The 19527-nt window shown below is 39.1% G+C and overlaps 1 long non-coding RNA gene across 1 annotated transcript; it reads left to right on the top strand.

The window, feature by feature from the left end:
* The first annotated feature begins 2361 nt into the window (after positions 1-2361).
* LOC138365752 (uncharacterized) lies at positions 2362-3525 on the top strand. The gene is made up of 3 exons (XR_011228979.1): positions 2362-2799; positions 2928-3056; positions 3435-3525. It is a non-coding gene; the product is annotated as an uncharacterized lncRNA (long non-coding RNA).
* The last annotated feature ends 16002 nt before the right edge of the window (positions 3526-19527 follow it).

Below are 19527 nucleotides of genomic sequence, written 5' to 3'. Positions count from 1 at the left end.
CTATTTCCATCCCCCCGCTGGCACTCGGTCTGTAAACTTGGGCATGGTATTTTATCAAATCACCTCATTCTTTGGGGCACACGTGAAGAACACAAATGCGAACAAGCCTGAATGGTCCCCAAGACTATATAAAACTGAATATTCACACCCGAGAAGTGACTCGAACCCATACTGCCAGGAGCACTCTGCTGGTGTACAGGATCTCTTAACCGCTCGACCAACACGACTGGACAAAAGAGGATGGTAGCCAAGGCTATTTCCATCCCAGTGCCGGCATTCTGTTGGTTATCTTGGACGTGGTATTTTATCAAATCACCTCATTCTTTGGCTCACACGTGAGGAACACAAATGCGAACAAACCTGAATGGTCCCCAGGACTATATGCAACTGAAAACTTACACCCCAGAAGTAACTCGAACCGATACTGCCAAAATCACTCTGCTGGCATACAGGATCCCATAACCGCTCGATCACCACGACCGGACAAAAGAGGAAGGTAGCTAAGACATTTTCTATCCCCCTTGCTGGCACTCGGTTGGTAATCTTTGGTATGGTATTTTATCAAATCACCTCGTTCTTTGGGAGGCACACGTGAGCAACACAAATGCAATATATATATATATATATGTATATATATATATATATATATATATATATATATATATATATATATATATATATATATATATATATATATATATTTCTCAATCTTTCGTACATTTCTTTTCACTGTTGGAGGTAATGCAAAAATCAATTCTCCAAAATTCATTTTTATTTCTAGTCTGATGCGACACGAGCTTCGTAAAACTTATTACACGAGTTTCGTAAAACTTATTACATTTTCAAAGACTTTAGTTTACAAATACACAACTGAATAGAACTTAGACATCTCCGATTTTGTTTATATCTATATTTGAGTGAGGTGGATGGGGTGAGGTGGCATTAATAGGGTATTAATTTCATCAACACAAGACAGAACAAGAGGTGGCATTAATAGGGTATTAATTTCATCAACACAAGACAGAACACGAAACAATGGGTATTGAAATGGAAGTGATTGTAGAAAGCCTATTGGTCCATATTTCTTGATGCTTCTATATTGGAGCGGAGTCTTATATGTCATTCTTAAAAAAGACGAATATCTGGCGAAAATGAACCTCATACTCTCTGACCAAACTAAGTTCCAAAGGGTAACGAAGGACACTACAGCCGAATTGAAAGCAAAGGTCAACAAACTGATCGAAACTGTGAACGCCAAGAAATCCGGACTCCACCTGCCAAAGATCATTGGGGAATATAAACCTGGATATGCGTATGGAAATGTCAAGACACACAAGCCTGGAAACCCACTTCGGCCAATCATTAGCCAGATACCCACACCCACATACAGACTGGCGAAGCGACTCAACGGCCTGCTGACTCCTTATGTTCCTTGCGCCTTCAGCCTGAAGTCTCCAAAGGAATTTGTTGACTTACTGCGGGGCACACGGGCCACAGGGATAAGAGCCTCGTTGGACGTAGAATCGCTGTTTACCAACGTACCTGTGGACGAGACAATCGGGATGATAGCCGACAGAGTGTATCGTGATCCAGCCTGTACTCCTCTTGACATACCCGAAAATATTCTAAGGAAACTACTCCAAGCTTGTACTAAAGAGGCACCCTTCTTGAGCCCGGATGGGCACATGTATAAGGAAGTAGATGGGGTCGCCATGGGTTCTCCCCTAGGTGTCCTGTTTGCAAACTTCTACATGGGTACCATCGAGCAAAAAGTCTTAGTCGACATGAACTTGAAACCGGCCATATACTGCAGGTATGTTGACGACATTTTTACACAGGTACCTGATGTCAGACATCTGCAGGAGCTGAAGGAGGCATTTGAGCAGAGTTCCGTGCTGCGTTTCACTTACGAGATGAAAAAGGATGGGAAGCTGCCCTTTCTAGATGTAACAGTCATGGAAAAGAGCGGAGGTTTCCACACTGCAGTCTACACTAAGGAAACGAACATAGGAATGTGCCTAAGGGGGCGTTATCATTGTTTGGCCGAAAAAATTCGGCCAAACACGAAAAATTTATAAAAATACTACAACGTTCTGGCAACACCGTGGAGCAAACCGTTTAATGTTATGATAATAAATAACGTAATTAGAGCAAATTTTCCAGCCGCAATTGCCCGAAATCTGGTCCTCGCGGCTCGGGTGCGCCGTAGGGTGATGCGTCAAACGTTGTAAGCGTCTAGTATTTCGCAATAGAGTGGAGAATATCTTGTTATGCATATACAAATTATAAACACACTCGCTGGCAACTGTCTTCTGTGAGAGGGAGGGGCTATAATCCGATTACTGGCTTAGTCACCCTCTCAGTGTCTGTGCCGGCGGTCGCATGCCTGACGCGCTCGCACAGATCGTATTTTCTTGCATATACTGCACAATGGATATAGTATCGGACAAGAAGAAAGCTCTAAAGGCAAGAGCTCTACGCGTTAGCCAAGTAAAGAAGGAGCGTAAAGCCACACTGAGGCAAAACAAGAGTTCCCTTGAGTGAAGAGAGAGGGCAGCCTCCCGCCCCCACAACACACTACCTCGCCTCACACCCAGGCACCCACACCTCCTGTGGCACCTGCCACACCTCTGTGGCACCTGCCACACCTCCTGCTGCACCTGCCACACCACCTGCGGCACCTGCGGCACCTGCCACACAACCTGCGGCACCTGCCACTCAAGATCTTAGACCTGCAACTCAAGACGTTCTCCCTCTTGATGTTGCAAGATGTTGCATATTTCAGACCAATTACATTAGGTTAGTATGTATTATGTTTTATATCTTGATACTATATCATAAATAATTGTAAATATAAAGCTGCTGTCTTTTTTTTTATTTTTTTTTTTATTTTTTTTTTAATATTTTTTTTTTTTTTTTTTTATCAGACGATCTTCATGGAACTTACACACCTTACTGAAGGAATGCCAATCTACAAGGGTGGTAATTTTGATTGAAATTGGTAGTTCATCAACCTCAGCCAAAGGTGGCTGAACTTTGACCTTCATTTTTTACAGGTAACTAATTTGCAACTATATGGTTGAATAACTTTTTTATTTATTATTCAATTTACATGGAACTTGCACATTATATGTAGAGTCTGTGCCTCTAAAAACCCAAGTTATATATTTCCCCTAAGGTCATTTATTGATTTTATATATATTTATAAACATCATTTTGTTGCATAATTTTTTGGGTGAACTTTGAAAATTTGTATTATTGCACTAAATAGGTTTGGGATAATAATGCCACTAGACAACCTTTATTATATAGTATTGTGATAGCTGAGTATCATAGAAATAATATCAGTTGATATTTGTATTTGTTATATCAACTTTAAAACATGTAAAAAAATGGATAAAAAAAGTTTTTTTTTTTTCTCCCTCTCTATTTAGGCTGCGATGCTGAAACTTGGACCACTTGCAGCCCTCTTCACGTGTAACACGTCAATAAATTTTTATTGCACTAGAACAACTTTTATGAACCCTAACTAACGCTCCCTAAATGCCAACAGCGACTGCCCAGACAGGTACAAGAGGAGTGTTGTTAACGCATATGTCGACCGTGCTCTAAGCCACAGCTCAGAATGGAAGCAAGTCGACGAAGAACTCTGTAGGGTAAGGCAGGTCCTAGTCAACAACGGCTTCTCCAATGGTTTCGTCGAAGACATCATAAGAAGGAAAGTGAAACGCCATGCAACCTCTGAAGAGACAACTAACACAACACCTATACCCCCTATTAGACTATTTTACTATAAATTTAACGTCACGCGTGAATGCCCTGGAGAGACTTTAATTCATCTCCATTGCTCGTTTCCCATCGTAAAACTGGCAAATAATAATATTTAACTCCTCTGAATAATAAACCCGTCCTTATCCGAGCATTTCAATCACAACTGCGAGAAATGATAATATCCGTAATAAATAATTTGTGTAGCAAACGCGGGATGCGGAGCGGGGCAGAGGAGACGCCAGTACACGAGGCGACGCGCTCAGAGAGAGACGCCATTACCCCAGCCACCAGGGTAGACGCCATCAAGACTCCAGAAGAAAGTCGCCACTGTGAGGTGTGAAGAACCTTTGCAGACATTAACTTTGCTGGAGTCAGTGTCACTTTACATAACAAGTTGAATTGTCAAGAGATTTAATTTGACATTCGGCCAGAACCTGTTAAATTTGGTTCTATGTAATACCACGTTACCGGCCAGTGAAGCGCGTCAGTATCTAGGATAGGCTGGACACCACGTGTTCTTTATTACGAAGCCGGAACCTAGGACGCGAACTTCGGCAAGCCTTAACTTACACAGTGCCCATATTAGCTAAGTACCTTTATCCTTATTTGATGCATCATCTAGGGGGGGGGGGGTTTATAGCTGGGTAGCTTGTCGTGACGCCGTGCGACAATAAAAACACTACAGGTCATTATTTACTCTTATTATTTAATCTCAATTTCTTGAACATAGATGTCTAGCAGCTTAATCTGTTGCTACTGAATATAATTTGATTTACAGCGCATGTGAAGAATTCTCTGAGCTGTCATTTCCCATGTTAATCAACTCCCAGTGTTCCATGACGAGTCCAGGAGAATCAGAGGATGAGTCGTAACTAACTTCTTGGAAATCGTCTTCAAGCTAAGACTCTTTTCGTATTCCTTGATTTCTATTATCTGTATTCCTTTACATGAAGAACTCTGTTTCATTGGATTGACATGTGTTTATTATAATTATTAATTCTCATGTTCGTGATCTATGTTCTCATTGATGATAAAGATAATGATTCTATAAATGTTCATAGGATTAGATTATTACACATTGGACTGGTGAACGAACCACACTAGTTCCTGGACGTACTGAGTTCCAGTAATAACCCCCCAATGTAGGTGTTTGAGGTTTTGATTCAGTTAATTATACAGCCCATTAATTATATCAGTGATCATATTCTCTAGTATTTTATCCAGTTACTGGTTCATCTAGGAATTTTCTAATGATCATATTTTCTTAGTTTCCCTCTTTACTATAAAAGCGGGTGGTCCTTCGTAATTGATTTTCATTGCATTAATATTTAAATAAATAGAGTCAAGCCCCAAAAGTCCTACATTATGGTCCTTATCGAACCGGATAAACATAAATTATAATTACAAATACTAATTAGTAATAACTAATCCTTGTGTGATGGAATCAAGACTAACCATTTTCATTAATTGTGTTTACTAACAACGTAACACATAGGTTAGCCTAAGTCACACCAATTCATTGCTACTTATACCTTATGTATAAGGTAGCACTCGTGGGACGCAGTTTATTGCCCACAACACTTAGGCCTACACTTCATACTGAAGTAAGAATCTTTAGGTCACCAGGAGCAACAGCTCATAACCTTATATTAATCACTAACACCAATTATGTGTTAACCATTTGGGCTATACAAATGTTTCAATATATGGCTGTCAGCAGACTGTCCATTATTGCCTGAATCCATGTTATAGTTACTGATTCACTCAAGTCAGTGGATCATTAGCATTTAGGGATCCAGTATACTAATATAAATTACTGATCTCATACTAGTTAATCATTACTAACTCTGATAACATTTTATTCCACAATTAGGAGTACATTCAGGAGTTAGATAATATTTACGGCAGTAGAATACTTGCCAAACACAATTAATTCTCTTGTGTTCATTTAATTTCTTATACACATAATTATACAATTGTATATTATATAAAATCCAAAAAACCCAAAAACACAGCACAATTATTTGCACATTATTGCACCACAATATAATCCTTGCCAACCTTTAGTAGGTAGCAATTTAGGCTGTGATTGTGTTGAATTTGGCACAAGCACAGACTAAATATAGTTGTAGTTTCTTAAGTAGAAATTCTCACGACTAGGCTTGAGCTAGTTAGTGGCATATATATTATTCATTTTTGTGCTGACCCTATCAAGGGTGGGATTAACCATTTATTGTGTAATTATATTTTATTGCATATTTCTATGTATGTCTTTGAGTGTTACTGTAAGTCCGCTACCCATCCGAAGCTGATTTTGAAGAGCTAAGCTGAAGAACACCTGTAGTGAGACCAAGGTACCACTCAAATCTTAGTTGCTTATTATTAGGTAGGTAGCTAACCTCTAAATGAGGTGAATTACAACCAGCCTCAAGAAATATCAGGCTGTCAATAATTATACCTGCTCTACATCAAGGAGCAGACACCATAGCTATACAAATAGCTACATAAGCCCTATCAGGCTCAATTTACCGCAAGAATGAATCCTCTAGAAAGGAATGCAAGATTCTTGAGAACTCTTCAAATTCGCCAAGGAGAACTGCTTATCAGATGTCATCACTGTGTAGAAACTGACCCAGGTGACGTCTACAGACTAGCAAGTTCCATAAGGAACGCTAACCAAAAATATGATTATATAAAGACTGTAATCGAGTCCGACAGGAATTTACTCCAGGTCGGTCATACTGTCTCAGACCACTTACGTCTGACAGAATCTGATCTTGATAACTATGAACATAACGTTCAAACCAGGTTAGACCGATATAAGGAGGTGCTTGCGAGACAAGATATTCCCGAGTGGATAGAACAGATCATTATTAGACCTACACCCGAGCCAGCACTCAGCTCAGATGAAATACTTGAGCTACCTCAAGATGAGGAGAATCCTCTAATCAATACTGATCACTACACAGGATCCACAACTGAAGTTCAACCTTCATTTTCTAACCTCTCATCTAATACAGCTTCATGTGATGATTTGTTTACAGAGTCTGACCAATTTTCAGACAACTCTTCTCCATGTTCCCTGGATTCTATAAGTTCAATACATAAGGCTACTGAATTAACTAGCTTATCACAAGAACCCAGAGAATCAAGTGAAGCTGCAGATGAAACAAGTGAAGCTGCAATAATCAGTGAATCTGAACCAGAAAATGATAAAGCTAATGCTGCAGCAGCAGTCGAAGCTGTAATCAAAGCTGAGGCTAAACAAGAAGCCTTAAGCAACACAAGTAATGGTCACAATTGCTCACAACAGCCTTCTAAAGTAAGTGCTAACAATGAGAAGACTATTATAAACCTTGTGCACCAATTATTAAATTTATCTTCACCAGAACAATCAGTTGACTCTTTACATGCCTTTAGTTTCCAGCTTGAGTCACTGATAAATTCTTTCAGTAAAGAGGTGGATCACCCAACTACTGAGTGGATGACTAAAATTATCATCCAGAGAAAATTGTCTGGTGACACACTTAATAAATTATATGTATACCAGAATGGTAATACCCTGTCAATGCAGGATATCTTTACAGGTTTGCGCAATATGAGCAATCATACAGCAAACCAGGCAATTAATGCTATATCTGAATGCACCAAAACTGTACCTACATCAGTTTCCTTACCTGAAACTCCTAAAGTGACACTGTCACTAGGTAACAAAGGTGCTAATAATCAATGTAACAACAATCAGTCAAACACTGATTCATCAGTGAGGCCTAAGAGTCCCACAGGTGCTCCTAAGAGACCTAATAGTCCAAAGAGCACTCCCAAGAGCCTATTAATGGTTCCCCAGAGTACACCAAGTACTCACAAGAGAATAAATAACAAGCAAATGCAAGCAGCAAAACCATCACAACCTGCAGGTACTGTTTTACCTAAACCGGTAACCCCTAAACGAACTGTAGGATGGGGAATGTGCTTGTTTTGCAATCAAAACCATTCTCTGCACAAATGTACCAATTATCCTAATAGAGACACAAGAGTCAGACGACTCAAACAGACTAGGTACTAGGTGTCTCAAATCACATAATGTTAATAGCTGTGAAATCCCACTGAACACCTGCAGTAGGTGTAGAAGGGTCAAGCATCATGCTGCACTGTGCAAATTAGTTAGGACAAATTATGTCAATCCTAGAACAGGACGTAGAGAATCTACACCAGTACAGTGCTGCAAGGTGCGAGATGTGTACAGCGTAACTTCACAAGCATCTCAAGTGGATGCTGCTTTGCCTACTGCCCAACTTCAAGTGAAGAACAGAGGAGTCAAGATCACCACACGTGGACTATTTGACCAAGGTTCCCAGAGAACTTTCATTACGCAAAGGGCAGCAGAGGCACTTAATTTACAACCGATAGGACAGGTAAAATTAAACTTGTCAGGGTTCATGATAAATCGAGGAACCCATGAATACTCAGTAGTTCAACCGCTTGTACGACTAGGTAGTCATGCCAAGGCTGTCCAAGCCATTGTTGTAGATCAAATACCTTTAGACTTAAATATTAAGGGTCTGGGGTACACAGCCCACTTCCTGCAGGAACGTGAAATTAATTTGGCTGACAACAAGTTAACGTCTGACCGCCTTAACAATGTAGATGTACTAGTAGGAGCAGACTACTATTACCAGTTCATAACTGGACATGTTAAACGATTGGGAATGAATATGCTCCAATCTGCAGGTGGCTACTTACTTACTGGTAAAGTTCTGAATGTAAACAAGCCTAAGCCTGCCAACAATAATAAATTAGTCAGCAGTAAATCAATTCTCCAGCAGCAAGCTAAAGGGAGAAACACAGCTGAGTAATAAACTCAGATTGAATGTAGTGCAATTAGTACTCGCCGAGATGTTTCATAGCTCTCAGTGAAAACCAGTGGTCCGTACTCAAACAAGTACAAGTCACAGCGACCAAGCCATTGAATTCACTGCAGACCTAGAATTATTCTCGACAAGTAGTAATTGACCACACTCAGTCTTCCTAGGTAAATTGTAATGTTGGGCTAGAGAATCTAGTACTCCCTAGGTAATTGATAATGTTAGGCTAGAGAATCTAGCACTCAATGCCACTGGCATTTCCTGAATTTAGTAATACTATGAAGTCAACAAGCAACTTCTGTAATTATAAATTCACTAGGACCACTGGTCCACTATACTTGCGCTTAAAGGTTTGCCAAGAAAACCTTCTTAATACCATGTTTTCTGCACTAAGAGTTAGTGATAAATACTTGCATCAATTTGTTTGAGTTGTTTTTCTTTCGTTTCTGCATAATTAGTGTAGGAGCGCAGAACGAACAAACTTGCAAACTTACAAATACGTAAGTGAATTTACAGAGAACTAATAACCCGTGAAACGTTTAGGTTGGGAAAATGTTACAAATGATCTTGAATAGGATTAATCGTAGCAGTAATTTAATTTCCAGCAATCTTAGGTTTCTCTTTGTTTAATGCATTATCGTTAAACATCAGCATTGTTAATTAACATGCTTCATGAGCTTAACATAGCTCACCTTAGAATTAACGTAATAAATGAGTGCTTCTTGTTCCCCATGCGCATACGAGCTCAATATTGCTCGCCATGACAATCGAATGCTTTAATGTTCCCCATGCCACGAGCACTGCTCGCCATGATAATTGAATGATGCAATACTCCACCTCGTTAATTCGAGCTCACTGTAGCTCACCCTGTTAACTGTTGACGAGTTCAATATAACTCACACTGTTAACGAGCTCACTGAAGCTCACCCTGTCAACACTGTTGACGAGTTCAATATAACTCACCCTGTTAACACTGATAACGAGCTCACTGCAGCTCACCCTGTCAACACTGTTGACAAGTTTACTATAACTCACCTTATTAACATGCTTAATGAGCTCAATGTAGCTCCCAATGTTAATTCGAGTACATTTTGCTCACAATTAGCTTCGTCCCTTACTTAAGTAGGTTAGAAATTTAAACCATTTATTTAGGTAGGTTTAGAGACTTTAGTTAGTGTCAACTGAGTACTAGCCTAATCTGTACTCACCATTAATTGCAGTTGACTATACTTATAGAGACTGATTTAATAAACTTAATTTCATGTAGAGGTTGATTTCGTATTAACAAGTTTACAGTGTCAAGCCTATGAGCTACCATTCAATTGGCTCATAAGTCAGAATGACTAGGCTACTAATCTCACTGTCGACTCAGAATTTTCCTTGATTTAATGAATAAACTTTTCAGTTCTCTACCTTTCTATTATTTTAGCTAGTTAGCAAATTAGTTTTACCATCAGTCAGAATGACTACTGCACAGCAGTGCACATTAAATTCAATTTCCTCATTTGAATTTGGGGTGATCATGATGCTGCGTGATGTTATTGTCTAGTAACTCAATAGTTACAAGTCACAGCGACCCTAGACAGTGACCTTACTGTAGTGTCATAGTCTCCTTGATCTTAAATGACCCAATAATACTTTACTGTATAATTATACAATAGTGTTATCAGTTCTTAGGAGGTTATTCTGCGTTTGCCTACGATTCAGCAGCTACGTAATACACCACTACATGTCACTGCGACCCTAGTTGTTGAGTTTATTGTGAGCTTTACAGGGTTCCTGATTACCGATAACTTAATCATTTAATGTTTCAATATTTAATACATGTTTCCACTAAGGGAAACTACAAGCCTATTATAGTTCTTAACTAAGAGCAAATAACTTTACACCCAATTTAAGCAACCATGATGATACTGTGGTGTGGTGTCAAGTAACAAACCATTACAAGTCACTATGACCCAAGACATTCTCATCACAGTAGATTCTCAGTTGTTTGAATTGTGTGATTTAAATTCTTAATTGTTGTATAGGCTATAAGTAATTCATAATAACATGTTCCATTTAACCTGACAAATACGGGACATTCGTTATGTGTGTACTAACATACTAACATACTAATATACTAATATTAATACCAACTTCGGGATAGGTGTCAGTACTCCACATTACACTGCGACCCTAGAATCCCCCCCGGAGTTATGTTGGAAATTTCCAACACTAAATACAACACTGTTGTATTCTCATAAATTATTACTAATTCTACTAATCATTGTAGTGATTCAAATTAACCAAACGTAGAGTTCACATGTACTAATGATTACATCTGTACAATAAGGCTAGAATTCTTACATCACCAGACGCCAGTATTGCGTCAGATTCCATTATAATAAACACATTTATATCCAGTGTGTCTGAGAATTGAATTTGATTCTCTATAAAACAACGGTGTTCTGTGTGATAATTAATTACAGATAAACTGATCCCAAACTAAAGCCAAATAGAGCGTATATAGTTATAACTGTTATCTAGTAATAAATTTAACGTCACGCGTGAATGCCCTGGAGAGACTTTAATTCATCTCCATTGCTCGTTTCCCATCGTAAAACTGGCAAATAATAATATTTAACTCCTCTGAATAATAAACCCGTCCTTATCCGAGCATTTCAATCACAACTGCGAGAAATGATAATATCCGTAATAAATAATTTGTGTAGCAAACGCGGGGCAGAGGAGACGCCAGTACACGAGGCGACGCGCTCAGAGAGAGACGCCATTACCCCAGCCACCAGGGTAGACGCCATCAAGACTCCAGAAGAAAGTCGCCACTGTGAGGTGTGAAGAACCTTTGCAGACATTAACTTTGCTGGAGTCAGTGTCACTTTACATAACAAGTTGAATTGTCAAGAGATTTAATTTGACATTCGGCCAGAACCTGTTAAATTTGGTTCTATGTAATACCACGTTACCGGCCAGTGAAGCGCGTCAGTATCTAGGATAGGCTGGACACCACGTGTTCTTTATTACGAAGCCGGAACCTAGGACGCGAACTTCGGCAAGCCTTAACTTACACAGTGCCCATATTAGCTAAGTACCTTTATCCTTATTTGATGCATCATCTAGGGGGGGGGGGTTTATAGCTGGGTAGCTTGTCGTGACGCCGTGCGACAATAAAAACACTACAGGTCATTATTTACTCTTATTATTTAATCTCAATTTCTTGAACATAGATGTCTAGCAGCTTAATCTGTTGCTACTGAATATAATTTGATTTACAGCGCGTGTGAAGAATTCTCCGAGCTGTCATTTCCCATGTTAATCAACTCCCAGTGTTCCATGACGAGTCCAGGAGAATCAGAGGATGAGTCGTAACTAACTTCTTGGAAATCGTCTTCAAGCTAAGACTCTTTTCGTATTCCTTGATTTCTATTATCTGTATTCCTTTACATGTAGAACTCTGTTTCATTGGATTGACATGTGTTTATTATAATTATTAATTCTCATGTTCGTGATCTATGTTCTCATTGATGATAAAGATATTGATTCTATAAATGTTCATAGGATTAGATTATTACACATTGGACTGGTGAACGAACCACACTAGTTCCTGGACGTATTGAGTTCCAGTAATAACCCCCCAATGTAGGTGTTTGAGGTTTTGATTCAGTTAATTATACAGCCCATTAATTATATCAGTGATCATATTCTCTAGTATTTTATCCATAGTTACTGGTTCATCTAGGAATTTTCTAATGATCATATTTTCTTAGTTTCCCTCTTTACTATAAAAGCGGGTGGTCCTTCGTAATTGATTTTCATTACATTAATATTTAAATAAATAGAGTTAAGCCCCAAAAGTCCCACAACACCAGCAATCAACAGCCAATTAATGCACAACTATATTCTACCCACCTCAAGACTCCGCTCCAATATAAAAGCATCAAGAAATATGGACCAATAGGCTTTCTACAATCACTTCCATTTCAATACCCATTGTTTCGTGTTCTGTCTTTTGTTGATGAAATTAATACCCTATTAATGCCTTCTCTTGTTCTGTCTTGTGTTGATGAAATTAATACCCTATTAATGCCACCTCACCCCATCCACCTCACTCAAATGTAGATATAAACAAAATCGGAGATGTCTAAGTTCTATTCAGTTGTGTATTTGTAAACTAAAGTCTTTGAAAATGTAATAAGTTTTACGAAACGCGCTCGTGTCGCGTCAGACTAGAAATAAAAATGAATTTTGGAGAATTGATTTTTGAATTACCTCCAACAGTGAAAAGAAATGTACGAAAGTTTGAGAAAATTCGTGTTAGAATTATTAATCTTACTTTTTCGGTCATATTTAATAATATATGTCTACAGGAAAGACTGCTACCAAAATATACTAATATATATATTTATATATACATACATATGTCGTACCTAGTTGCCAGAACTCACTTCTCAGCCTACTATGCAAGGCCCGATTTGCCTAATAAGCCAAGTTTTCATGAATTAATTGTTTTTCGACTACCTAACCTACCTAACCTAACCTAACCTAACTTTTTCGGCTATCTAACCTAACCTAACCTATAAAGATAGGTTAGGTTAGGTTAGGTAGGGTTGATTAGGTTCGGTCATATATCTACGTTATTTTTAACTCCAATAAAAAAAATTGACCTCAAACATAATGAAATGGGTAGCTTTATCATTTCATAAGAAAAAAATTAGAGAAAATATAATAATTCAGGAAAACTTGGCTTATTAGGCAAATCGGGCCTTGCATAGTTGGCTGAGAAGTGCGTTCTGGCTACTAGGTACGACACATGTATATATATATATATATATATATATATATATATATATATATATATTTTGGTAGCAGTCTTTCCTGTAGACATATATTATTAAATATGACCGAAAAAGTAAGATTAATAATTCTAACACGAATTTTCTCGATCTTTCTTACGTTTCTTTTCACTGTTGATGGTAATTCAAAAATTAATTGTCCAAAATTCATTTTTATTTCTAGTTTGACACGACACTTGAGTATGTTTCGTAAAACTTATTACCTTTTCAAAGACTTTAGTTTACACACACACACACAACTTTAACAGAATAGAGCTTAAACATCTTCGAGTTTTTTATACCTACATATGGGTGAAGTGACATGTTACAATAGTTTTGGATGAGGTGAAAATAAACTTTTAACACAAGACAGGACACGAAACAATGTAATACAAACAGGTATTGAAGGTAGTTAACTGCAGAAGGCCTATTTGTATTGGCCCATATTTCTTGATGCTTCTATATTGGAGCGGAGTCTTGAAGTGGGTAGAATATAGTTGTGCATTAATTGGCTGTTGATTGCTGGTGTTGACTTCTTGATGTGTAGTGCCTCGCTGACGTCAAGCCGCCTGCTATCGCTGTATCTATCGATGATTTCTGTGTTGTTTCCTAAGATTTCTCTTATGATGGTTTGGTTGTGGGAAGAGACTATATGTTCCTTAATGGAGCCCTGCTGCTTATGCATCGTTAAATGCCTGGAAAGAGATACAAGAGGGGTGTTGTTAACGCTTATGTCGACCGTGCTCTCAGCCACAGCTCAGAATGGAAGCAAGTCGACGAAGAACTTTGTAGGGTAAGGCAGGTCCTAGTCAACAACGGCTTCTCCAATGGTTTCGTGGAAGACATCATAAGAAGAAAAGTGAAACGCCATGCAACCTCTGAAGAGACAACTAACACAACACCTATACCCCCTATTAGACTATTTTACTGGAACTTCTTTTCCACAGCCCAAAAAACGGAGGAAAGGGTCCTGAAAGATATTGTTAGTAGAAACGTTATCCCTACAGACAAAAATCAGAAGATACAACTGACAATTTACTATAAAACCAAAAAAACGGCCAGCATACTCATGAGAAACTCTCCAGAGACAAAGCAGACCGCTTTAAAAGAGACCAACATCGTCTATGCCTTCAAATGCCCTCTTGGGGACTGTAAGCCTCAAAAAATACAGTATATAGGCAAGACAACAACATCTCTTTCCAGGCGTTTAACGATGCATAAGCAACAGGGCTCCATTAAGGAACATATAGTCTCTTCCCACAACCAAACCATCACCAGAGAAATCTTAGCAAACAACACAGAAATCATCGATAGATACAGCGATAGCAGGCGGCTTGACGTCTGTGAGGCACTACACATCAAGAAGTCAACACCAGCAATCAACAGCCAATTAATGCACAACTATATTCTAGCCACTTCAAGACTCCGCTCCAATATAGAATCATCAAGAAATATGGGCCAATAAAAATAGGCCTTCTGCAGTTACCAACCTTTAATGCCCATTGTTTCGTGTCCTGTCTTGTGTTAAAAGTTTATTTTCACCTCATGCAAAACTATTGTAACATGTCACTTCACCCAAATGTAGGTATAAAAAACTCGGAGATGTTTAAGCTCTATTCAGTTAAAGTTGTGTGTGTGTGTGTAAACTAAAGTCTTTGAAAATGTAATAAGTTTTACGAAACGTGCTCACGTGTCGCGTCAGACTGGAAATAAAAATGAATTTTGGAGAATTGATTTTTGAATTACCATCAACAGTGAAAAGAAACGTAAGAAAGCTCGAGAAAATTTGTGTTAGAATTATTAATCATACTTTTTCAGTCATATTTAATAATATATATATATATATATATATATATATATATATATATATATATATATATATATATATATATATATATATATATATATATATATATATATATATTAGTATATTTTGGTAGCAGTCTTTCCTGTAGACATATATTATTAAATATGACCGAAAAAGTAAGATTAATAATTCTGACACGAATTTTCTCAATCTTTCGTACATTTCGCTTCACTGTTGGAGGTAAATCAAAAATCAATTCTCCAAAATTCATTTTTATTTCTAGTCTGACGTGACACGAGCGCGTTTCGTAAAACTTATTACATTTTCAAAGACTTTAGTTCACAAATACACAACTGAATAGAGCTTACGCATCTCCGATTTTATATCTACATTTGAGTGAGGTGGAAGGGGTGATGTGGCATTAACACAAGACAGAACAAGATGTGGTATTAATAGGGTATTAATTTCATCAACACAAGACAGAACACGAAACAATGGATATTGAATAGAAGTGTTTGTAGAAAGCCTATTGGTCCATATTTCTTGATGCTTCTATATTGGAGCAGAGTCTTGAGGTGGGTAGAATATAGTTGTGCAATAATTGGCTGTTGATTGCTGGTGTTGACTTCTTGATGTGTAGTGCCTCGCAAACGTCAAGCCGCCTGCTATCGCTGTATCTATCGATGATTTCTGTGTTGTTTACTAGGATTTCTCTGGCGATGGTTTGGTTGTGGGAAGAGATTATATGTTCCTTAATGGAGCCCTGTTGCTTATGCATCGTTAAACGCCTAGAAAGAGATGTTGTTGTCTTGCCTATATACTGGGTTTTTTGGAGCTTACAGTCCCCAAGAGGGCATTTGAAGGCATAGACGACGTTAGTCTCTTTTAAAGCGTTCTGTTTTGTGTCTGGAGAGTTTCTCATGAGTAGGCTGGCCGTTTTTCTGGTTTTATAGTAAATCGTCAGTTGTATCCTCTGATTTTTGTCTCTAGGGATAACGTTTCTATTAAAAATATATTTCAGGACCCTTTCCTCCGTTTTATGAGCTGTGGAAAAGAAGTTCCTGTAAAATAGTCTAATAGGGGGGTATAGGTGTTGTGTTAGTTGTCTCTTCAGAGGTTGCATGGCTTTTCACTTTCCTTCTTATGATGTCTTCGACGAAACCATTGGAGAAGCCGGTATTGACTAGGACCTGCCTTACCCTATAGAGTTCTTCGTCGACTTGCTTCCGTTCTGAGCTGTGGCTGAGCGCACGGTCGACATATGCGTTAACAACACTCCTCTTGTACCTGTCTGGGCAGTCGCTGTTGGCATTTAGGCACATTCCTATGTTTGTTTCCTTAGTGTAGACTGCAGTGTGGAAACCTCCGCCCTTTTCCATGACTGTTACATCTAGAAAGGGCAGCTTCCCATCCTTTTGCATCTCGTAAGTGATACGCAGCACGGAACTCTGCTCAAATGCCTCCTTCAGCTCCTGCAGATGTCTGACATCAGGTACCTGTGTAAAAATATCGTCAACATACCTGCAGTATATGGCCGGTTTCAAGTTTATGTCGACTAAGACTTTTTGCTCGATGGTACCCATGTAGAAGTTTGCAAACAGGACACCTAGGGGAGAACCCATGGTGAGCCAGTCTTCTTGCTTATACATGTGCCCATCCGGGCTCAAGAAGGGTGCCTCTTTAGTACAAGCTTGGAGTAGTTTCCTCACAATATTTTCTGGTATGTCAAGATATACATACTTGACATACTAGAAAATATATATATATGCGAACAAGCCTGAATGGTCCCCAGGACTATATGCGACTGAAAACTCACACCCCAGAAGTGACTCGAACCCATACTCCCAGGAGCAACGCAACTGGTAACTACAGGGCGCCTTAATCCGCTTGACCATCACAGCCGGACAAAAGGAAGTGATAGCCGAAGCTATTTGAACCACTTCCCCGCCGGCAACTCGGATGGTAATCTTGGGCATAGCATTTCACCAAATCACCTCATATATATATATATATATATATATATATATATATATATATATATATATATATATATATATATATATATATATATATATATATATATATATATATATATATATATATATATATATATATATCGTACCTAGTAACCAGAATGCACTTCTCAGCCTACTATGCAAGGCCCGATTTGCCTAATAAGCCAAGTTTTCTTTAATTAATATGTTTTTAATAATTTTTTTCTTATGAAATGATAAAGCTACCCATTTCATTATGTATGAGGTCATTTTTTTTTATTGGAGTTAAAATTAACGTAGATATATGACCGAACCTAACCAACCTTACCTAACCTAACCAACTAACCTCACACTTGTCTAGTGCCCTCGGGAAGTGGAGATATTTGAGGTGTATATATATCTCGAAGTCTCTACTTCTTTTGTAGGGTCTGATGGTGTAGTGGGTTAAAGCGTACTAGTTATGGCAGGTACTGGAAGGTAGTTGTGCTTTCTGGGTTCGAGGCCCATTGGTGGGTGTTGTCCAAAGATTGTTAATCTTCACTTGTGGTTTATGCAAGTATAGGCTTATAGCATGGACACGAGTTCTCTCACATTGACAGTGGCTTGATGAAAAACGCAGACTAACCTCACACTTGTCTAGTGCCCTCGGGAAGTGGAGATATTTGAGGTGTATATATATCTCGAAGTCTCTACTTCTTTTGTAGGGTCTGATGGTGTAGTGGGTTAAAGCGTACTAGTTATGGCAGCTACTGGAAGGTAGTTGTGCTTTCTGGGTTCGAGGCCCACTGGTGGGTGTTGTCCAAAGATTGTTAATATATATATATATATATATATATATATATATATATATATATATATATATATATATATATATATATATATATATATATATTTATATATATATATATTTATATATATATATATCCTCTTTTTATATATATATCTCGTCTTTTTATCTCCTCACCAAATGCCTATCCCTTCCGAGGCTAACCTACTTTCTGAGGTGCGCTCCATCTTACGACAGCCGAAAGCTTGAAGAGTATGACCTCTTACTGAAGACCATGCTGGAAAAAGTTGTTAACCTCTCCCTCAACGAATGCCAGTGGAAACAAGCCACTCTTCCTGTTAGGCTCGGTGGCTTGGGTGTCAGCACTGCTACCCAAATTGCTGTCCCAGCCTTCCTGTCTTCCTCCTCAGCATCAGATGATCTGGTTAAGGAAATTCTACCTGACACCCTGAGTGATGTACCGGGGATACAGGACCCCCACTACACGGAAAACGACACGAAATGGGGTGCCATGGCAGACCCAGCACTCAGACCAGCCATGCCGAAAGCCAAGAAACAATCCAGCTGGGACAGCCCCATTGTAAACAAAGAAGTCACAGCTTTGCTGGAGGCAGCAACAACCCCCAGTGATCGTGCACGCCTCACAGCTGTGCAGGCTCCCTATGCAGGGGACTTCCTTTTGGCAGTCCCTATGTCTGCGACAGGCACACGTCTTGATCCGCAGGAGCTCTGTATTGCAGTCACTCTCCGTCTTGCTGCCCCTATCCACACTGTTCATAAGTGTATTTGCGGCGAGGCAGATGCTGACGAATATGGATTGCATGGCCTGCACTGTGGAAAATCTGGTGGTTGGCACACTAGACACGATGAAGTCAATGACATCATTAAAAGAAGTCTTGCCTCTGCTCAGTGTCCACACAGAGAGAGAGCCCCGCAACCTACTGAACCGTGACTCTGTTAGCTTTGCCGGCCGACCAGACGGAATCACACTGCGACCGTGGAAGGGTGGCAGACAGTTGGCATGGGACTATACTCTTGTATCCACCCTGGCAACCACATACATCAACCTCTCTGCCGGCACAGCAGGAGCCGCGGCGACACACAGAGAAAGAGACAAGTCAGCCAAGTACAGGCAATTAGATCATCGGTACAACTTCGTTCCAATACGGTCTGAGACACTAGGCCCATGGGGAGAGAGTGCAAGAAGATTTCTTAAGGATCTTGTATCCAAGTTCATTGACACCACAAGAGACCCTAGAACAGCAAGTTTTCTCATTCAGCGCCTCAGTGTCGCCATCCAGAGAGGGAATGCTCGCTGCATCCTCGGTTCCTGCCCGGCGTCGGAGGAGTTCGAGGAAATCTACAGCCTCTAGGAAGCGAACTTTTTTTTGTGTCCTCTTAATGTTATTTTTTTGTATAAAATCAGATATGAAACTGTATAACCTTGCATAATTAAGTGTACACCATAAAA

The sequence above is a fragment of the Procambarus clarkii genome, chromosome 17 (assembly GCF_040958095.1).
Source record: "Procambarus clarkii isolate CNS0578487 chromosome 17, FALCON_Pclarkii_2.0, whole genome shotgun sequence".
NCBI classification, from domain to species: Eukaryota; Metazoa; Arthropoda; class Malacostraca; order Decapoda; family Cambaridae; genus Procambarus; species Procambarus clarkii.
This window is presented reverse-complemented; position numbering and strand designations above follow the sequence as displayed.